Source organism: Protopterus annectens, chromosome 14.part0 (assembly GCF_019279795.1).
Source record: "Protopterus annectens isolate FY-2018-M chromosome 14.part0, PAN1.0, whole genome shotgun sequence".
Taxonomy (NCBI): Eukaryota; Metazoa; Chordata; order Ceratodontiformes; family Protopteridae; genus Protopterus; species Protopterus annectens.
Window position 1 is genome coordinate 541,115,210 of NC_056748.1, and position 24,033 is coordinate 541,139,242.

Consider the following 24,033-nt stretch of genomic DNA (forward strand, 5'->3'; position numbering starts at 1 on the left):
AGGCATATGGTAGAGCATTACATGATTTTAATAAATTTGTTTTGCAGTTGCCGGAGGAGGAGGGATTTTGTTTGGAAGAATTGTTATTGTAATACTTTTCTTGGGGCTGGGTGCAAGGTAAGGCAGTTCAGTTGGTGAAGGTGGAAATGGCCATGTTCAGTATATTTGCATGGGTTGCAGGGCTGCATGATTTCACTAAGTCCTGGACAGTTGCTCATATGTTGAAGGGATAGAGGAGAGTGGCAGGTATGAATGTGGATAAGCGATGGTCATTTACAAGGCAGGTTTTGAAAGTTTTATTGTGGGATTTAGCTTTTGTAGTTGGTGATTCAGGGTATTATCTTTGTGGGTGACTTTGTCCTTATGGATGCATTATGAAGTATTTAGGGTGTTAGAGTTGTTAGAGTCACTAGTTTGGGGAGATGCTACGAAATTTTCTGTGGCAGTGCACATTTGGTAGTTTAGATATAAAATGGTGCAGTTAGGGAGGGGCATACCAATAGCTCTTGGAATGGATAGGAATGATTGGCTGTGTCCAGAGGGTTGAGCTAGGAGTCTATTGCAGACCCATGTGGGGAGTCCTCCAGACTTGTTTTTTCAGTCAAAAGGAGGTAAGGTGGTAACTGGTAATCTGTTTGTATATGTGATGAGGGCTTTATTGGTTTTCCAGGAAAGAGGTTTTCTACTCATTCCTTTCACATAGGAAGGGCCTCGCATTTAGCTAGAGAAGGGAGATCAGTTGAAGTTATTAAAAGGATGAGTCACTGGTCTGCACATGCCTTTTTGTCTTATATTAGATAATTGGCTGAAGTGGTTAGTTTAGTATTAACATTTTTTTCTCTTCTTCTGCTTCTTTTGGGTAGGGGATTGTCATTCTGGGTCATTTGTATATTCATTGGGTGCTGAAGCAGGCAGCAGTTAGGCTGGCTGGCAATGATTTGGGTTTGCATTACTTTGGGTGGAGAGTCATATAGCATGGTATCAGAGGCCTCAGGTACAATCAGCTCATGGATAAGTTTGAACTTATACTGTCATGGATGGGGCTTCCTCAAGTTTTGTTGGTGTATCTGGCAGGTAATGATTTGGGAATAATTTCAAGGCATCACTGGTATATAGGATGAGTGGATTTGATTACTTTGAAGAGGTTATATCCGGGTATGTGTACTTTGTGGTCTGAAATAGCTCCACATTTATTTTGGTGGAATGCTGGTAGTTTTATGGCTATAGAGTGGGTTCATCAGTTTGTTAATTGTAGGCTGGCAAGGCAACTGGTTACTTTGGGTATTCATTAGATAGAACATACGGGCTTTGATGACAAGGATGCAGTTTGGTTCAAAAAAGATGGAGTGCACCTGAATGAGTTTGGTTTGGCTCTGTTTAACATACATTTAAGATTGTTTTTGGAGAGTTTAGTGAAGGTCCAATAGTAGGGGAGGGGGAACAGCTTGGTTCAGATTGGAGAGGGACAGGCTTGTTCCTCTTCTGTTCCCCCTCTGGTGCTGGGTGTTTGATGCAAGGAGTTTGGGGGATGAAAGCAAGTGGTAGAACACTGCTTTCATAAGTATGAATAAGTGAGTGGAGGTGGCAACGCTGCTTGTTTGGACAGGGTGAGTGGGGATATGCTTCCCTGAAGAATGTTTACAGGGATGTTCATGTGGTTAAAAAATTGAAATGTTCAATAATGTTTTGTTAATGGAAGTTTAATAAAGGTCATCAGATACCATTTTGGTGTGTGGTGTTTTTCTTTTTATTGAAGGGGATCGGGACATAGGAGGTTTGGTAACAAACCAGGGACATCTTCAGTGTTTTGAGGGTTATGTATAGATGATAAGAAAGGGGTTAGAGTTGGTAGAAGTGGGTGGGGAGTAGGGTGGGGTAAGAATGTGAAGACTAGGATGAAGGGGAAATAGGTTAGGTAGAGCTGTGGTCAAGGAAGGGTTAATCCAATAAGGAGAAAGTTGGGAGGAAATAAAGTAGGCATGGGATGGGGCTTAAAGGATTTTATGTGAGTGTAGCCAGAAAAAGGATTAGATTTAGGCATGAACTTGCTATCCTCCCTGCCTCTTTTTGAGGAAATTCTAGATTTTGTTGTTCTTTGTGGGTTGGGTGCTTAGGCAGAGATGAGGGGCAGGCTTGTCCCTCTTCTGTTCCCCCTCTGGTGTTGAGTGTTTGATGAAAGGAGCTTGGGGGATTTAAGCAAGTGGCAAGATGTTGCTTTGATAAGTAGGAATAAGTGAGTGGTGGTGGCTATGCAGCTTATTTGGACAGGGTGAGCTGGGATATGCTGCCCCGATGAATGGTTACAGGGATGTTCATGTGATTAATAAAGTGAAATGTTTTAATAAATTTATGTTAATGGAAATTTAATAGAGGTCGTCAAATGCCATTTTTGTGTGTGGTGTTTTCCTTTTTATTGAAGGGCATCAGGATAAATAAATAAATACATACATACATACATACATACATACGTGTATACATACATACATACATATAAATGCAAAGCTGGGTTTCCTACTATTGCAGTGATCATGTTATGATGCACACTGTCAAAGCAATGAGTGGGCAGCATCAGTGATTTGATGGGGTCGTGCAGAGATTAAAAAAACAAGAAGCCAAAGACTGAAATAGTCACACCAGGGTGTGAAGATGGTTTTGACAGCATTGTCATACAGCACTGAAAAAGTAACCTTTTGTAAATGTTACATTCTTTACTTTCGCTCCTAACAGCATGGGTATTTTCACCATTGTTACTGCTTTATTGTGCACCACAATTTTTACCTTCAATCTTCTACATGACTTGCCAATGTGGAATTCATTGCAAATCTAGCACAGTGCATAATAAACTATACTGGTGGTCTTAATTATATCTTTCAGTGCCCCCCAACTGCCCTATCTGTATAAAATGTCTCATCAGAGGCTATTTGATATAAATCTACATTATTGATAGCAAAAACAATCATAGTTGACCATAGCATTAGTAGTGCCAGTTCTGGTACAGTGACCTTCACTGTTCTCACACATTGCTATAAAATTCTTCAATCTTTTGTCCATAGATCTTGGTGTTTCACCAACACAACCAGTCTGAGCTTCTTGCCCACTTAAAACATTCCAATATTTTTAAATATATTTCTGACAATTTGACAGTCACTCCTAAAAATAACGACAGTCACTTGTTCAACTTATCTTTTGTCTTCCTTGACCCTGACTTAGCTTATGTAACTCAGGCATAAAAACTGTTTCTAGTAAGTATTTAGTATTTGCAGAAAAATCTCTGGAGATTATATATTTTCTTGGAGAAAATGGGTTATACTGTGAAGTAGTTTCGTGTTGAACAGCAAATATCCTTGCTTCTATGAGGTGTATAATTTTATCACTAATTATTCTTACAGTAAAGGAAAAAAAAAAGAAGAAAAAACATATTTGTTTATATTAAAGTTTTTTTGATTTAACTGGATTGGCAAACTTTTCCTACAAGAATCTTTTTCAGTCATGACCCAGTGACAGGTAATAAAACTGTGTAACAATACATACAAGCATAGCTGAAGGTCATATGAAGAGTCAAAAGAACAATGCCCATCATAATCAAATGTCTGTAAGAAGCCAGTACAACCTTATTCTTGACAAACAGATCATTATGGAAGGCTTATTTAAGTCATCTTTGTTGTAATAACTACACCGTTTATTTAGTTTGGGGGATGTAGGTATGGTGCCCCCAACATCAGGCATTGTGTAGGGGTGAAGCAAACCTGAGAAATGCTTTAATATTTTTTTTTTAACTTACTGTTTGCAGTCCTCACTTTGGAATGCACTGCATGGCTTATTAAAGTGACTGACTTTTTTTCATTTATCACAACAGTCAGTTATCTGCATACTCGAGTTATAGGTTTTGATCAGAGGTTGAGCTGTGTAACAGCTGATGGATAACGTGCAGCACATGTGTGTATGCATTGTGAAAGCTATGCTGTGGTTCTTGGACACTGATTGATTGACAATATGTGTGTAGTTTGTCATTACTTGTGTTTATTTATAGCCATCGTACCTGAGTGCAGTGTGTAAATTATGGATTCATTAACTGTAATCACATGCTCTACTGACTTTGTAACCAGGTGCTTTGATTCATGACATGTAATCACTGGCAGCCAAGGTATGCCAACTTGTATTTATAATACTCAGTGTGTAAAATTCTCTCTCCTACCAGATTTGCTCATGTTTTCCCTGAAAAAAATCTTGTTTTCAGCAGGATTTAGCTGCCAATCAATAAATGCAGCATATAAATGTCAGACAAATTAAGTCTAGATGTATGGAGTTTTAACCACATCCAAAAAAGTGCTACAACTCTCTGTTACAATAATTTGGGATTAGTTATGTGGTTGTCATTTGTCTCCAGACATATGTAACTAAATATAACTGTTAAGTTTGGTTCATTTTTAACATCTGTCCCAGGGGAAAATATTCTCTCATGTTGTAATCTCTAGATGGCATTGTAATTTATTCATAATAACTGCATTTGAAACGTCTGGGAAAATTAAGTGCTGACATTTTATTTTTTATTCTTCACAATATCTCTGATATTTTCTGGGTAAAATATAAAATTCATGTCTAGTTCAAAGCTATGCTTTGTGAGTAGGACACTTCAGTGATCTTCAAAGATCACTCTGCTGTCTTCTTACTTCAAAGCTTTTAGGAGTGGCAGCGCCCCAATTTTTCATGTGTATGTGTGCACATATGCGTGTGTCTACAGGCATATGCAAGTCATGTAGGATGTGGAATAATGTTTTCATACAGGCTGTTCTTCATCAGATTAGAAAGCCAAAGTCTGTAATGAAGCTTGGTAATGTGCAGGTTAGAATTCTTGCAGTTATATTTAATTTTCTTCTGTTTTCCTGAAAATGTAGCTGTCCTCACTGTATACTGAAATTTGATGCCCTTTCTGTTGTGTAGTTTTCCCTGCTATGAAAGTGGACCTAATGAATTGCTCTGATTATTTCACATGTAAATTTCATGTCTGGCTTCCAATATCCCCTCCCCTAATTAAATATTCTAAGTACCTGACTTGTATTATGCAAAGCTTACTTTTGACAGCCTTAACCCACGGTAGTGGTGCTGCGGTAGCGTTGTCGCCTCACAGCAAGACGTTGTTGAGTTCGATTCTCAGCTAGAGCGTCTTCTGTGTGGAGGCATGCGTGAATGGGCATGCCTTCGTTGAAGGTTGTGCATCAGGGCTAGTAATTCGGCACGTAAAACTCCACTACCAAACATTAGCGGACCGGAGTTCCGCTGTGGCGACCCCTAACCGGGATAAGCCGAAAGACACAACAACAACAACTTTTGACAGCCTTAACTGTAAGTCTGACATATCTTAGAGAGCCTAGCACAGCTTGCCCTTTGTAGTAATGTGATTTTCAATCTTCTGAATAAATTAACATGCCATAAAAGTATGCTGCTGAACAGCTAGCATAGGATTTCAGATCTCTAGCCATAAACCTTTGAAAAGCAACAACAGTCTTGTGAAGTCCAAAGGGTAAAACAGTTTAGTGAAAAAACAAAACAAAACTTCACCATGGGTGGAAAATATTGTTTTTTCATTGACTTCAGGAATCAAAGGAATCTGTCAGTACCCTTTAGGTAACTCTAAGGTGGTCAAAAACCTTGCTTTGCACACCCTCTCTGTGAGCTCATCGACTCTGGGCATTGAATAAGTGTATGGCATTCATTTTTCAGTTCATTATAAAATCTTATGGAGCCTTCCATAGTGGAGCAACACAAATGCCAGTTGAATTCACTCCTAATCTAAGCATGTTTTGCACTTCAGTTACTGATCTTATTTGCAACTCTGACACCCTATATGGTTTTAGCCTAACCTCCCTGGCCCATTTTCCTCTGTGATGCTGTATTAACTTTGCCTATCAGATATCTCAGAAAAAATATTTATTTCTTTGTAAGAAATCTTTTGCTTCTTGTTCCTGTTTTAGACAATAGTTTGCCTACTTGAACAGCAAGGAATGAATTCTTTGAAAATGTACTGTTGGCATCTGTTACAGCTCCCTAGCTGACTACAGAAGCTTTAACTTCCATCCATGGTTTTAACACTTTTGAATGAATATATTTGGTCTGGTTTACTTTTCCTAGTTAGTCTTATTTTGTAATTCATTCATTTTCTGTAGCACCTCAAAAGGTCCATGCCATGATGCTAGGAGCATAGTTTTAGCAGAGAACTAATACTAGAATCTTGTCTCCTGTGCTAAACTCTCTAGGAATGATATTTTATTATATATCCTCTGTTGCATCTTTTGTGTTATATTCATATGTTCCTAACTAGTGGTATTTCAATTTGTAGTCTGCCATGCAAGGTTGTAAACTGTACTGTTGCTTTTTTAAACAGTTCCCCATTTTTGCAGCTGTCTTTTGCTATTCTCAGCAAATCTGCAGTACAATAACGCAGATAGGATAAATCCTGTTGAAGCTCTCTGTACTTCTCTTATAGTAAAAAGGTGGTAGGAAGTGAATTCATTTAATTTCTTACAAGCTTGTTCTCAGGCATTTTTTACCATAGACTTTAGAGGTTTATTAAAGTGATTCACTACAACATTGGTCCGAGTGCAGAAAACTAATGTTTTTAATTATTTTACTTTCAAAAGCTGGAATATTACCCCAATCCATGAAAATTTCATTGGGAATCCTAATCCTGCAGAAGAATAGCACTTGTTCTCTAACTACTGACTTAGCATGGCAAAGGTACTGCTTCAGGAAACATAATGGCATTGTCAGTAACAGCTCAAATATATTGGTAGCCTTTAATAGATTTTACCAATGGAACTTCAAGATCCAGGGCTATCAGCTCAAATGAGGATTCAGTATAGAGGACAGGTATCAGTGGTCTTCAAAACCAAAGACATGGTACTGCCTTCTGATGTTCTAGACATGAAGCTTTCAATGTCACCAAACTAAAATTCTAGATTTAATTTTGTCCATATTTATCAAGAGCATCCATTGGTGTGAAAGTTTAAGTTATTATGAAAGATTAAAATATCTAAACTTGTACAGTGTCATATATAGGTATTTATATGGAGACCTGCTTCAAGTGTATAGATTCATTGACTGTTACTAGGCTAATGACTCAGGGTCTTTCTAAACCTACCCAAGTTTTTCTGAAAGAATAATGATGTCCTACACTCCAAATAGGACATTGAGGGCCAGGCATTTATAAGTAACCCCTGTCCGTAAGAGGTATCAGGCCCAGTGTAAATTTCCTGTTCCCAACCACTGGTCTAAGTTCTGCTTAAACTGGGTAATAGATGAACTCTGTTTCACATGGATGGGAAGCCTGTTCCATAGGAGGTGCAGTCTCTGGGACACATATCTGTCTCTCTGGCATGTTCTGTTTAAGTCACAGACAAAATTCAAGTCCTTAGACCTTGAATCTCTGGTACTCTTTTACTTACAAATATGTAGGAGATTTGTAAATGTGGGGTTTGTGGATGTCTTGTAAGTCAGGCATAATCACCCCTCAGCACTCTACAGGAGAGTGAGTAGAGGGAAAGGTCTTTAGGCACTCTTCATAAGGCAAGTGTGTTATGCCTTGTATCCTTTTTGTAAGGAACCTTTGAGGTCATTCTAGTTGCTGCTTATGCCTGGTCAGGTACATACCAAAGGGAGCACAGTATGCTATGATTGGTCTGATAAGGGCAGAGCACAGTAGGATAATGACCTCTTTTTACCTAGATGCCATGCTGCTACTTATAAGTTGCACAACATAAAAAGACTTCCTTACCACTGTGGCCACATGGTGGTTGAAGGCAAGGCTACTGTCTATGTGCATACCCAAATCCCTGACGACTGGCTCGACTCTTAAGGGCATATTACCAACATGGTAATTAGCTGGCATGGTTGATTTCCCAAAGGCTACAATTATGCATTTCTTAGCATTGAGTTTAAGACCATTACTTTGGCACAATTTGTAAGTCAGAGATAGACTTTCTTGAAGAATGCTAGTGTCTGCAGGGGAGTTGGTGATAACTCCAGCTTGCAATCATCTGCAAACTTAGTTAGCCATAAATCTTCAGCATTTGCTTCCATTTCAGAGGAATAGATGCCAGAAAATAACGGGCCCAGTACAGAGCCCTGGAGGACTCTGCAGTTAACTGGCCTCTTGGTGGAGGTGGCCTCACCTATTTTGACCTCCAAGATCCTGTCAGTGAGCCAGTTGGCTATCCAGTGGATGATAAAAGGGTCTATACCTAAATCAGTGAGCTTATCTATAATGCCTGAGTGGAGTATTTTATTAAAAGCCTTGGCCAGGTCGAGGTAAGCTGTGCGTACAGTCTTACCTTCACTAATGCTTTGGTGACTCTATCAGTAAAAGTCCACCAGATCTGATAGGCATAACCTTCCTTTAACAAAGCTGAACAATGATGGGTCCAGCATTTGCAGGTTACCTATCTCCTCATTTATCATGTTCATGATGATTCTTTCCATGGCCTAACAGATAAGGCCGATAAGACTTATGGGCCTGTAGTTTCCCGGATCAGTGATTGGACCCTTCTTTGTGCAGGGGAATGAATGTATCAATCTTCTATTCTTTGGGCACAAAACCTGACTGAAGGATCAAGCTGAAAAGTGATTCAGGTGGACCAGAGAGGTTATGTTTCATGCTAGTTATTAAACATCCCGGGATGTTATCGAGGCCCATCAAAGCACTGTTTTTGGCCTTAAGTGCATTAACGGCCTGTTATCTAGTAATGGTTGGGGTATTGTGTTATATGGTATTTCCTTTGGACTATTGGGGGGGATTGGGGGAGAAATTTGAGCTAAACATGTCAACCAAAAGGTTGACAATGTCCACTGGCTTAGTGTGAGTCATGCTATTTACAATAAGTTCTGTGCATTGTTGTGTATTTTCTCTGATGTTACAGACTTTGGTATAGAAAGCTTTGTGGTTGTCCTTTGCTTGAGAAACTATTTTTATCCTTTGAAGTATTAATTAACCCTCTTAGCTGCCTGTTTAGATTGGTCAGGGAACTTTTAGTATGTATGGCTTTCTTCCTCCTACGCTCAGCCAAGATTTATTTTTCTTTCATTGTAAAACCGATTGATGTTGTGATTGCACCAGGGTGGCTTATATTTTGAGTTTGTCTTATTCTTAATACAAGTTGGCACAGCTCACTCTATACAGCTATCAATATGGCTGTACAGAGACTTTGTAAATAGTTCAGTGTATTATATGGTGTTTACTGGGTTTGGGGGTGCTTTGAATTTAGCTAAGGTGTTGTTTAGTAGAGAGATTGGCCTTGGAATAGTTCCTAAAGCTTTTTGGTTTCCCGTGATCCCCAGATTTAATTTTTATTTCAACTAATATTGCCTTATGGATAAATCTGACAAATTAATGTATTACATTAGGTGAGGGACATTGGTCCTCCATGTTCATGAGTACAAGGTCAAGGATGTTTCTACCCCTGGTAGGAAAATGGACCAACTGCTCCAGGATGTTGGTATTAACAAAGTTTAGGAATTGCTGGGCTTGTGCATTAGAAGTGGTGAAGGACTCCCAGTCTATAGAGGGGTTGTTGAGATTCTCCATGAATATCATATTGGGTTGAATGGTGAGGGGCTCTAGTACATTGAGATAGATAGTATGGGTTTCCTGGGACATGGATGGGAGCCTATATTTTGCAAGGATATGGTACAACACCTGGTTTATGGTGAGTTGCACATGTATGAGGTCCAGTGGGTCATACACTTTAATTAATCTGGATGTGAGATTAGTCCTAATATAAACTGACACTCCTCTGTCTTTATTTCCCTCCTGTACAGTGTCTGGTCTAATGGTGTGAAAGGCATTATAACCTTGCATTGCTGGGGTACTCTCAGTGACTTTAAACCATGTCTCCATTACTACACAGATGTCTACATTCTCCAGGGAGAGGAAGACTTGCAGTGAGTGGAGTTTCTTGTTAAGACTTCTAGAATTGAGCAGTACCACCTTCAGGTATAGATTTATCAGTTTGGCATTGCCTAAAAAGGCACTATGGGGGTTGAAAAGGTCTTTGCCAATATCTGAAAGCCTATAGAAGATACGTGCAGACTATCCCTGGCAAAGCAGTGTGGTCGGTCAACCACATCCTCCCAGGCTGTCAAATATTGTACCCCCCTGGACTGACTTCAGAAGCTAAGCCAGTTGTTAAAATCAATGATTTTCTGTTAATGTGGCATCACCCTTGGAGAAGGTAGTATGCTGCTCAGTGCTAGGCCCATACCTGCCTGAGACACATAATCAGTGAGCTCAATCATGTCTCGCTTCATATAGTCCAGGGAGGTGCGTCTCAGGTCAGCAACATCCACATGGATTATGACAGAGTCATACTTGTACATGTGATTTGATTACCTCAGTGCCTGTGTGACTTGACGAATCCTAGCCCCAGAGTATTTAGACACTTTGTATCTAAAGGCCCTCTATCTAACTGAACCAGGTCTCACCTTGGAATCAGTGGATTATCAAAGAGTAATAGAGAAACACTGGACAATCTGTGTAGAGTATTATACATGAACAACACATTTAATAAGTAGATTTCTTGGCCAGTAGCTGATGGCCTTGAATAGCCTACCAAATTGTATTAAAGCAAGCAGTAATTTAGATAATTTTAACTACAACTTGGACCCCAATCAGGATGACTGTTTGTTTTGGCATATTGTTGTTTTGGCATTATTGTCTGTGTCTAAAATATTTGCTCGTATGTGCGCATGTATGTAGTATGTATTAATGTAAATGTTTTCCCTAATTGTGGTTATGTACCAGTTTCATCACAAATGTTCTAAAGGGTTCTGTAACTAACAGTTGGTGCAGTATTTCTTATTTGTCTTTGCCATGTACAGCAAGTCATCCTCACCTCAAAATATGTATTTGGAATGGGGCCATTCTGTTAATATGTTTCTCATTCCATGCTGTCCTTAATTTCTCTGGCAACTGTTTATGTATTATACTCCAACTGTGTGCTTTTTTTTTTTTTTTTTTAATTTTCAGAGTTTATCTGCAAATCTACCACGTCAGGAACATTTTTGCCAGTCACCGATGTGAACTATAACCTCTAACCTCTTCCCCTATGAATACAGGTGTAGATGTTCCTTCTTTTCCTAGTCCTTCCTCTACAAAATGCAACTCATGCTGGTGAATTTCTTCTTCTTTCTCTTTCAGAACCTTGCACTGAGAGTCCTGTTTCTGACAAGCCTTTGTTTTTGACATTACAAAGGAAACTGAGGATTCTGTCCAGGCTCATTTTATTCCCTTAGTGAAAGTGTTGCCATGAATCTCTCAGTCTCTTGTTTCTGCACAGGCATCCTTCAGTATTTTAAAGTCTGAAATCTTTTGGCAAGGCAACATTATCATATACACTGGATTCTTCTCTGTCAGCATGTGATTGCATACAGTTCTTTAACTAAGAAATAGGGTTTTCTGCTAGCAACAGCAGGTATGTGATCTGATTATTTTATCCTTTCCAGCCAAATTCAAATTTTACTTGCCTTTGAAGCTTGTGGGCGTACCCTTTTCCCTTTATCTGGATTGTTTATTTTTTATAGTGCATCAGGCTCTTGCTCCTCCATTTTTGAGAAGAGTAGTCAGAGAGAACTATGGGTTGTTTCAATTTGAACAACATCAAGACACAGTTTTGAAGCATATTGTCAAATTATGTTTGTTTGAGCGTTGCAGTTTAACCATAGCAGTGTAAGTGAAAGATCATTTCTCATTAAATATAGAGATACTGAAGCACAAATGTTATGTTAATACATTTTGTTGCACCAGCATAGGTTTTGCAATTGCTCAATATTTCAGTTTAGAACTTCATTGGGAGTTGTTGAGTTACTGATTTTAGATACAGTACTTAAATATCCATTTATACCTACAAAACAAAGTGCATTATTTTTTTCTGTCGAAAAAAGACACTTGAAAAATGTCAGTGATGAGTGTGTGTGTGTGTGTGTGTGTGTGTGTGTGTGTGTGTGTGTGTGTGTGTGTGTGTGTGTGTGTGTGTGTGTGTGTGTGTGTGTGTGCGTGTGCGTGTGTGTCCACATGCACATGCATTTGTGGTCTTACCGCTTTACATGAGTTAAATATTGAGTTATGAAACCTTATTGCTTGTGTCTCAAAATATACATCTGCCCTAGCTAATGGTAATTTTCGTAGTTTTTGATAGCTCATATAATCAGTACCATGTGAGTATATGCACTAAGTACTTCTTCTATATTCTGTGAAGACAACATTTTAAACCACCCAGATTGCACTCATTTCTCATGGATGGCACCTCTTTCAAAGACAGCATATATGCCTCATTACCATTGTTTTTTGTTTAGTTTGTTCAGCAATGGAGTGATCTTTAAGGTGGTCAGTATAGTGGCTGTCATAGTCACTTTTCCTGGAGATGGATTAAATGGCTGCCAGTACACTCAGTCCACACCTGAAGAACCAGTACATGTTGACACAACGCTGTGTTGGTCTGTACCAGAGTCTCTGTGGCTTTACTTATTCTGCTAAAATATCACAGTTCACTCCCACTGAAAAAAAATGTCTCTCTTTGTGTAAGGTCAACTCTTACAACAGGAATAATTCTCTTTCTCTTTTCATGTACTGTATACACAGAGATAAAAGCAATAATTCTCTCTCTCTCTCTCTCTGGTTAGGCGGGGTAATCAGTTGAAATGCTCGAGAACTTGCAGGCTATAATGCAGGAATGGAAATGTATGAAATGTAGTATCTGTACAGACCAGATCGTTCTTGCTACAGACAACAGTGCAGCAAGTAAAAAGCACTGGGACACTCTGTTCACTTTATGTGCAGTTTATTTATACTAAAATGAGAAACTGAAGTTCACTTCCAAAAGCACACATTTTCCTAATGCAGATTTCACTAACTCTCAGTTTAGAATTCAAAACTCATACTTCTGTTTTAGGCCCAAGTCCCTGAGTACACCCACAGGTCTTTGTTCTCAAGTATTTCCACAGATTCACAGCTTCCTCTGGTGATGGTCCACCTGCAGTCTCCACTCATGGCCAGAAACTTCTCTTTTATGAAAAGCAAAGATCCCTGCCATTGTGTGCTTTCAGCCCTTCTTTTGGAAACATGTAGGTGATTCAGAGTTCCTGGGCTATGTGCATGATAGACTACAGCATTTCACAAGGTGTACCTACTGCTACAAGGTCCTTTCCATAGTGTACCCCAAAATAATTAAGAGAATGGGTGAGCCGTAGATCGCATCCTGATTGGAGAACAAACATTCTCCAGCATGGTATTAATATAGAAGTAATGCCAGCTGAAAAATGAGTCCACTGCTTCATAGCAGCACATCAGGCTGCCATGGAGCTTGGACAGAAAAACCTAACAGCTGCCATTACTTTACGCTCGCTAAGCAGCGCTTCTGCTGTTTAGCGAATGTAAAATGTAAAAAAAAAAAAAAAAGAAAAGAAAGAAAATTAGAAGAAAAAGTGTGTGTGCGCACGTGTGTGTTTGTGTGTGTGTGTGTGTGTGTGTGTGTGTGTGCGTGTGTGTGTGTGTGTGTGTTATGTGCAATCGTATGCTTGCATGTGAGTGAAAGCAAGATTGATTATGCCATAATTTTACACTTGGTAAGCAGCACTTTTGCTGTTTATTGAGTATAAAATAAAAATAAATGTAACCGAAAAAATGTGTGTGTGTGTGTGTGTGTGTGTGTGTGTGTGTGTGTGTGTGTGTGTGTGTGTGTGTTCGCTAAGCAATGCTTTTGCTATTAAGTGAGTGTAAAATAAAAAAAAAAGAAAAGAAACTTTTTTTTTTTGCAATCTGATTTTTTATTAGCATTCTTTTTTTAAACACAAGTACATAACAAATATAAGTCACACAATGCAAATAGGTTCAGAACAAAAAAGTGAAAAGTCTTCATACGTTCTGCTTAGGAACAAGTATAATCAGTTCTGATATAGTAAAAAGAAAAAAGGAAATTTACCTTTTTTAAACAAGTGAGTAGGATAATAGCTAACATAGTTGTAACAAAAGTTCACTGACATGTAATTATTTATGCAGGTGTGTGAAGGTATATCAGTATGCCTAAAACCCATTTGATTTAACTATATACAATATATACATACAACTGTTACTAAATTAATGGAAGTTAGTATAAGGAAGTTAGAGTATAGTGCCTGCACAAGTGTAGGAGAAGATAATGTAGGAGGTCATGATATATGTAATCATTCAAGGGTTCTGTCAGAGATAGCTATTAAAGAGAGAAGGTATTTACCACAGTACAGGTATTACACATGGACAAGGTGAGTTGAAGACCAGGGGATTAAGATAAGGCCCAAGGGACTGAGACAAGGGATGAAAGTCTACCTAAGTAGGATGTTGATTAAGAGCATCTAGGAGGTTACTCCAATACTTCTGGAAGTTGCTTAATTTCTTTTTGCTTGTTGTCTTTAGTTTACTTCTTCTTTCGGCTTTTCCCGGTTAGGGGTCGCCACAGTGGATCACTTGTCTGCTCATGATTGGCAGTGGAATTTTACGGTGTTGAGTTGCCAGCCTGGCACCCAACCTTCCACAGAAGGCACACACATGCACACACTCACACCTAGGGCCAATTTAGAGTATCCAATCCACCTACAGTATGTCTTTGGGATGTGGGAGGAAACCGGAGCACCCGGAGGAAACCCACATGACCACAGGGAGGACATGCAGACTCCGCACAGAAGGCACCCCAGCCAAGGATCGAACCAGAGAACCTCTTGCTGTGAGGCGACAATGCTAACCACTGCACCATGTCTTTAGTTTACTTGCCAAAACATATTTAAGAGCCATTGATTGGAAGTCCTTCTAGGACATTTTGGCTCTGTCTAGCCAGTTTAAAGTAATGTAAGTTTTGAGTAGCGCACACAATGTCACAATAATATGTTTAGTTTCAGATTTAAATGAACTTGTGTAAATATTTAATAATGCCATTTCCCATGCTTGAGTTGACTTCATATATCCCATTTTCTCCAGATGTGCTCTTAATGAGCACCAAAGTTTATATACGTTTTTACAGGAACAGAATATGTGTAATATGTCTGCAACAGAATTAGGGCAAGTTGGACATAGAGGTGAAGTGTTTGGGTTAATTTTATTTAGAAAAGACGGTGTGTGATAGGCATTGTTGTTTATCATGAGCTGGGTATAAATTAGTTTTTTGAATGGGGTTAATTTTATTGTTGCATCAATTGCATCAAGTTTTTGGCTAAGTGTAATTTCCATGTTTTGTCCATCCCAGTATTTAGAGAATAATATATTGTCTTGGTGTTTTATTTTTGTTACTAGTCTATAGACCTTGGATAACATTTTAGACCTTGATAAAAGTTGGGTTATTAGTGTCTGGTAAAGTTGGTATTCCGGTGGGGAAATGGGCCTCATATCAGCGACCAAGAAATTAGGTAAAGTCTTTGTTTAATGATTATATAATCATTTTTATTCACTGCCAGGGAGGATATAATGTCATTAAATGGTAAGTCTTTCACTGTATAGAAGTCCCAAACTGTACAGTTCCTAATGAGAGGGTAACTATCAAGATTTAGCATGTTGTTACCCAATTTGAGATTTGGATTAAGATGAATTGGTTGGGCCATTACTAGAGAGTGTCGCAAGTCAAGGGATGTTATGAGTGTTTGAAACCCATTGATATTTTTTATTAAAATAGGGTGAATTCTTTGTTCTTTAAGAGTTTTATTGTTAAGAAAGAGAATTGCTCTTGGATTAAGATTGGACACTTTTATATATGCATTATAATTTTTTATCCATAGGGGATTCCAGTCCATGTTTGATTGTTGGAAGTTAGCAATGTGTGTAATACGACTGGCAATAATTATATGGTAATCTGTTAGAAAGTCCAGAAGGGCCAATCCTCCTCTGTTCTTGGGAAGTGTAAGTTTGTTGTAGCTGATTCTAACATTTTTAGGGTGCCACAAAAATTTCCCCAACGTGAAATTTACTCTTGAGAAAAAAGGGCTAGGAATGTTTAGGTTAAGGGCGGATAATTGAAAAAGAAGTTTGGGGAGAATATTCATTTTTATAATAGCTACTTTTGAAAGAAGAGATAGGTTTAGACTTTTCCATCTTGTGAGATCTTCAGTGACTTTAGACCATGTTTTGTACAAGTTACCACTGATTAGCTCTTGTTGAGGGTGAGCAAAGGTTATACCCAAATATTTTAGAGAATAGTTAACTTTGATTGATGTTTCCGGAATAAAGAATTTTTTATGAACAAGGGGGTTTAGCGGAAAGATCATTGATTTGTTAGGGTTGATGGCGTAATTTGAGATTTGTGAAAATTTGTCTATTGAGTTTAGAATTTTTTTTAAGTTCTGTTGAGGGAAGTTCTAAATAGATGTTTAAATCATCTGCAAAGGCGGTATAATTCACTTGTATTTTATATAGGTATATTGAGCGGTGGAATGTTTTCTGGGTTAGTTTTAACAATAATACTTCAAGATAAATATTAAATAGTTAGGTTGAGAGAGGACAGCCCTGTCTTGTACCGTTTATAATCTGTATTGGCATGGAGTTTTTTTTGTTTATATTGAGGGTAGTGGAGGCTTTAGTATAGAGGGTTGTAAACATTTTGATAAATTCATCAGGGATGGAGAAGTATTTCAAGGTTTTAAAGAGGAACTTTAAATTTACCAGATCAAAAGCTTTTCAGGCATCAACAGATAGAGCATATTTGGGGGATTTGCCATGATTTGTTATATATATTGTGGCTTCAATGGTTAAAGTGTTATCCCAAACATGTCTATTATTCATGAAACCCAGCTGGCCATGTGATATAGTATGTGGTAATATGCCTTTTAGTCTATTTGCTAAGATAGATGATAAAATCTTTATGTCGATGTTAATTAAGGCAATTGGATGGTAATCATTTGTGCTAACATTATTGTCATTTGATTTTGGTATAAACATGGTCTTGGAATTGTTGAGATATAAATCCGATATACCAGATTGAATAATGTAATTATAAACCTTAAGAAGAATGGAGGCAAGTGTTTGCTTGAAGGGCTTATAGAATTCTGTCACATAGCCATCTGGGCCTGGGGATTTACCTGGTTTCTGCTTGTTTAAGGCCAATGAGATTTCATTCCAGGTTATAGGAGCCTTAAGTAATTTAAAGTGATTATCACTTATTTTTGGAAAGTGTACTTCATTTAGGAAGGAGTCCTGAAGACCTATTGATTCAAGTGGTTGGGGACCATAAATTTCCTCATATACTTCCTGAAAGACCTGAATGATTTTCTTATAAGTGAAATAGGAGCGACCCTTATGAATAATATGTTTTATTGTAGTAGTTGGTGGTCTGATATTTATAATCCTAGCCAGGATTTTCGTAGGCGTTTACGCCCATTCAGCATATTTGTGGATAAGTCTGGATTCCATAAGTAAGTATTGATTAAGGTGTAGTTCGTGAAGTTGTTTTTGAATGGTGGATATTTGTTTCTCTATGTCAGGAGAGAAATTGGTTTGGAGTTCTAATTCTAGATTTTTTAGTTCTGTTTCTAGCACCAAAGTGTGGAATTTAGACTTTTTTTAATTATAGAGGATTTTTGAATAAGAATACCTCTTAAAGTAGCTTTGGCAGCTGCCCATTGAAGATCTAGAAGTATATCAGATATATCAAAGGAGGTAAATATCTGTAACAGGAATTCTTGAATTTCTCTATGGAGAGTCATGTTGTTCAGGAGGTTTGGATTAAGGGACCAATTTGTTGGGATGGAATTTAGATGGATATGTTTACATATATTTAGTTGTAGGTTAATTTTGGCATGGTCAGAGATAGTTCTGGGGTCACTGCTATATATTATATCATAGGAAGCAAAAAAAGTTGATATTAGAAAGAAGTCTATCCTGGACCAGCATTTATGGTAGGCAGAGAAGAATGTGCAGTTACTAATGTTGGGGACATTCCTAAAGAGTTCACAAGGATCAAATAAGTTAAAGACTTCCATCATATCTGGGAAAGTATTAGTAGTATTTATAGGTTGTTTATTGGTTTTACAGGCTCTAATTCTGGTCTGGTTGTAGTGTTCCAGTCCCCACCAAGGATCAGTAGATGATTGTTGAATTTTTCAGTGAGCAAAAAGATTTCATATAGGAACAAAGACTGATGTATACTGGGACCATAAACATTTAATATAAGTATTTATTTTTTGTAGGACAGAGTAGAGCATGTTAGGTAACACCATCTTCCATTTGGATCCCAGCCAGAGGATGTAATTGAACCTTTCTAAGATTTTTTAACTATTATTGCTACCCCCTTGGAAACCGTGCTATCACCAACTGTTACAATTTGTTTTACCCATTTCTTTCTAGCATCATCTGTCCTTTGGGCCATCATCATGTGCGTTTCTTGTATAAGAGTAATTTCAAATGAAGATTTTTGGATTAAGTGTAAAACTAGATTCCTTTTTTTATTTTGCAACCCTTTTATATTCCATGAGTCTATCAATAGCATTTATCCCAGTAACTAGTGGGATGAGAAAGTTATGTTGTTATTATTAGAGTAAGAAGAGTTTACAGGGAAATGAGCTGCTATCTTAAGTAGAAATAGGCAGTAGGAGTGAAAGCAGACAGGATTGCTTCCCTTGAATGAGGAAAATCTAGGACAAAGATAAGGTAAAGTGACAGTCACCTCTCTCAGATCTATACCTGTGCTTAACCACAATCTACAAATATCTGAAAGAAATAAGAAGATGTTATTTACATAATTAACTACTTTACACACATTTCTCAACATTCCAAAATCCAACTTACTACGCACACACACATGCTTCTTGCTCTAAAGTATCAGTAATAAAAAATAACTTTTTTTTTTTACATATAGTATACATGAGCAAATGTATTGGGTTCTGACAGACAGGATTTGCCTTAACATTAGATTAGTGACTGATTTTGCCTAGCCCTGTATGACCATACAGCAAAGTCACCCCACTTCACAGCAGCTATAAGACAGTAAACAGAAACAATGCCTTTATCTATTTACTGACTCTGAGTCAGAGATCACAGATGAGTGCAAAGCATCTTCTTATCTGCAGAAATATTTTGTTTAAAAAACCTGAAATGGCTGTTATAAAGATGACATAAGGAGGAGTTTTTATGAAGCTCCTTAAAGCCAAAACTACAGTTTCATACTTGCTTGCTTTCTGTTACTCAGCTGTTCAGACTGCCTTAGCAGGAAGAAGAAATAATGAGGGATGCAGCTGGGGTATTCAAAGCTAAGATATTTGCTCTATCTTAAAATTTGTTGGTGTTGCTTGATTTATATTTGCCAGAAAACATTTATCTAGGTATATATGTTGTAATCACCTCTCCAGTCAGACCTCACAACCAGTAGAACTAGGTTGTTGTTAATGCAAGGTTTGGCTGAGATTTAAAGCAGAATGTATTTGTATATTAGTCAAATTGAGAACCCTTTCTGGACTTTGGATATAGAAAACATGGGCTTTAGTACACAATAATACTCCAGTTAACTGACTTTTGCAAGACCCCTTAAGCCTTATGATCACATACAATATTCTGTCTGTGTTTGCTGAATCTAGCCAGCATACATTATTTTGCCACAGATACAGTTCAATGGCCTCCTTTGTTTTCTCCTTATATAGTGCTTCACCACAGTGTTGTTACATACTCCATCTGTAACTGCCTCTGGTTGAAGTAATCCGGTAGAACCTAAAATTTAATATTTGCTTTCTTGCACTGCTATATCAATGAATGTAGGCCACGTTATACTTCCCCCATATTTCCTGTTATCATATTTAACTGCAGCGTTCACCATATTAATGATGTAGTTACATTGGGTTTGAATAAAATTGGGACAGCAATACTTTTCAATCTTTCTAGCTTATTCATATCTTTTTATAAGTGCTTCTGACATTATTAAAAATTTTGTTAAATCAGGTAATTAGAGCCGAATTATATCCTTGTACAGATATTAGAACTAAGCCCAGCATTGAGGCATTGGTCTCAGAAAGAAATCAAGTGCACATTCCTTAAAGAGATTAAGTGTAGAGGTTTAACAGATCATTTGACCCCAGTGTGCTTTAAAACAATTTAAATGACATCCAAGGTTTAAACTATGGACACTTAAAATCTAGGGCTAAAAGCTAAACATTTATAGACAGTAGTGGGAGTATGAACATACTAAGTAGATGTACACATAATTAAATAGATCTGATAGTGTAGTACTAAAGATAAGCTAATGAAATGTAGTTGATAATGACTTTCCTCATTTATGTACATAGAAAAAGGATTAGTATTTTTCCTTTGTTACACATATATTTATGAAATTGGACACTGCCCTATGTTCAAATTAATAAGAACTGTCAAAATACGTTCTACGTTGACATGGATGACACACACACACACACACACACACACACACACACACACACACACACACACACACACACACACACACACACACTCACACACACAGGCACCCTTCCCTAACTTTTGCCCTCAAATAGTACTGACCCCTAATCTCCACTCTACTTTCTACTCCCTTACCGTCCATGATCTTCAACTATTTCCTAGATCAGTATCTTCTGTTTACTTTCTGAATCATAGAAAACCTTATAATCTGCCCTATTCTGAGTTGCTACTTGTGAAAACATGTATAGCAGAGTGAAAAAATATTTATTTGTTTAAGCTATATGTAGTTCCCTGAATATATGGCTTTTATATATTGTATGTTGTGTATGCAATTTAATTTAGTATACTGTAAATCACTGTAAAACTAATTAGTATATTTATGCGTTACTAAATTCACTTCTATATTTGAGTGGTAGGTAGGTTAGCAGTGTGCTAGTATACTTTTTTTCTTTTTATTCACTGTACCTGATCTGGCATTGATGGTTTGCAGTACCACCCCATCATGGAACATGGAGATCAATCTGTCACTGATGGTGATTAAATCCCACAAGGGACAACCAACTGTTGTACTGGAAATTTGAAGAACAGGAGTTGTGTCTACTGGAAACCGTCTTCTACCCACAAAATGGTCTGGTCACTACCGGTGTGACGGTCTGGCAGGTCCTACCACTAGCACTCAACCTAACCACCAAATATATCTTGACCTTAGTCGAAAGCAAGAACTATGCACTACTACTCTGGGTGTTGGTTTTCAGCAACCATCTGAAGACTAGTGATTCATATATACTATTTATCATGCTGTGGTTTTTGCTTAGCTCCCCAGGCCTCTGTCCAGCTACTCTGTGAGTGTAAGTTTAATAGGCATGTACCTGCCATTTTAATCTTGATATATATGGTTTCCTCACAGATGTTCCATGACTTTCATAAAATAGTAAAAAAAAAAAAACATTCATGTTATTGTGCTTTCTGTTATTAGTTCTGCAATATAGAGCATGTTTCATCCATTAACATACATGTCTATCATGACTTGTCATTTAAGACATTACGTATCAAGTGTACAATGACTTTTTTTATTTGTACTTTTTAATTAACTTATAGGGGGATGAGCAGTAATGATTATGCATGTCGTTAATGTGAATCTTTGTTGAATTTTCTCATTTCAGGATAGGCAACAGTTTTGCTTCTAACATTATTAGCTTTCTACCTGTCACAGCCTGTGAGAGGTGTCATCAACTAAATGAATACTGCCTTATTTATCTTTCTTAGAACTACTCCTTCTAAGATTGATTAATAAAATACACTGGCATTTTCACTTCTTTTCTACTTTTCTAGGATCTATGTGAGTTGAAACTGACATTTATTCATTTCTGAATGACCTACTATATAGAAAGTTGTATTGCAGTGTATTGTTGTTTTGCTATTTTCGTTTTACTTGTGTTCATAGAGACACCAAATGATCTAGACTCTTAAGACTGCAAAGGTGACTGATATCCGAAAGAAACTGTAGCTTTTGTCAAGCTCATTACACTTCAAGCCTGATATTACCATTAGAATTCCAAACATCTTCAATGTCCCTCACCCATGACTCTTTCTTACAGAACAAATCAGTGCCCATACACACATCACAATTCCCTGGCAATGCAGGTAGAGATTACCAGTTCCCCATAACATTTATCATGACAAGCCGGAAATATTTCCAGTCTAGGTTATTGGGCTAGAAAATCAACCTGTCTGTTGCTGTTTTGACCTTGATAGGTAGTCAAGTAGCCACAGGGAAAATACGCACACCCACACACACACAGACACAAATGCATACAGATGTTATAATATAACTTACAAAAAAAGATCAATACATTCTAACTTTGAGTTTATTTAACAAAACGTCTTTACAGTTCTAAATAAATTCTATTTTTCTATTTCCGAGTGCATTTCAGGAATGAACCATTCAGTTCCATACATTTTTTTATAGTTCAGTTATATATATTTTTTTCTTTACAGATGTCATCGGTTATCGAGCTTTTTGGACTCACATTCTCCAGAATGGCGCTTCTCCACGTACCAGAGGTAAGGATTTAGGGTCCATGCGGTTGCTTTTCCAGTGAGGCACTTCTTCCTTCTCCTCAGTAGCAGACTCCTAATTTTCCTTTTCAACGAGAAGGGGGAGAAAGGCGGAAGTCCCGATTTTATGGTGGGACTCATTTGATTTGGGTCAGACCTGCGCATTTGAAGAGGGAGGAGGATTCCAGTAGGACCAGTTAGCTTGTTGCACACATAGGACACGAGGGGTAGATGAGCACACAGATTCTTGGCCTAGCGATCGAACATTGAGACAGGAGTCTGGATAAGGCCTCGAGATACTGAATACACTCAAAGATAAGGAAAGTGGTATTCTGTTAGGTCTAAGTGTTCGAACAGTTAAAATGAACGCTGAGGTTTCAGTCCATTTTATATTTAACAGTTCCTCAAAACTTGGATGCATTAAGAGCTTAAATGCTTTTTTTTCCCCTTGAAAATCATGTGTTTAAATGAATTTTCGCTTAAAAAAGAGGGTCACATATGTAATCTTGCTTACTGTCTTTTATGAGGATGTCGGAGTTTTACCAAAAGCCTTAAGGAATGTAGCTTTCGCTTCTTGTAGGTTTTTTATAGAGTACATTACACTTTTGTGCTGGAAAAATAAGGTGACTGGATATTTCATCTGGAACTTGATGGATTTGTTTATAAGAAATTAAATATTAAAAATGAAAAGAAGCTTAAAATAACAAAGTGTGTGTTTGTTTATCTCTGTGTTTGAGAGTGTATGCATGTATGAAAGCAGAAGAGGCTCTGTGTGTTTTCTGTGTGTGTGTCTGTGTGTGTGTGCGTGTGTGTGTGTGTGTGTGTGTGTGTGTGTGTGTGTGTGTGTGTGTGTGTGTGTGTGTGGATGGGGGGAGCTAGAGAGTGAACAGTGAAAGCGATTGAGCGATCCCTGGCCACAGAAGTTAGGAGGTCTGCAAAGCAATTGACATACCTCTCATCTGTCCAGATTTTCAGACTGTACAGATTTGTGCCTCATATTTTTGGATATTTTTTGTGTGTCCCTCATAAAAGTTTTGGTTTTCTGCCAAATCAGTTAGTATTGAAGTCAGAGAATAAAGGCAGACATCTGAGTTATAGACTTCATACCCCTTCAGAAAATTCATGCTAATGGGACACGTTATTTTATCAACTCTCTTAATTTTATCAGAGCAATATTAATTGTCCTTATTTTGGGGCATTTCCACCCCAATTATTTATGGCTTTGTCCAGATATTTTCTGATAAGAGGTCTTAGCTCACCATATCTGGATAACCATAAAATAAACAGGGGAAAAAGGTACAAAATAAGAACATAACTTTAAATGATCCTGTTATAAAATCACAACATTACATGAACATTAGAATTTGTATCAGCTTGCATTTTCTGAAGCAGAGGTGTGTGTGTGCGTGTGTGTGTGTGTGTGTGTGTGTGTGTGTGTGTATGAGAAAGATCGACCACTGGCAGCAGTAGTAAACAGGTCTCATACCTAAAGAAATTTTGATAAATAAAATAAAAGGGGAACAAAGGCTCAAAAATGGGAACAGATTTTAACTGTTCTTATAAAAGTTGCT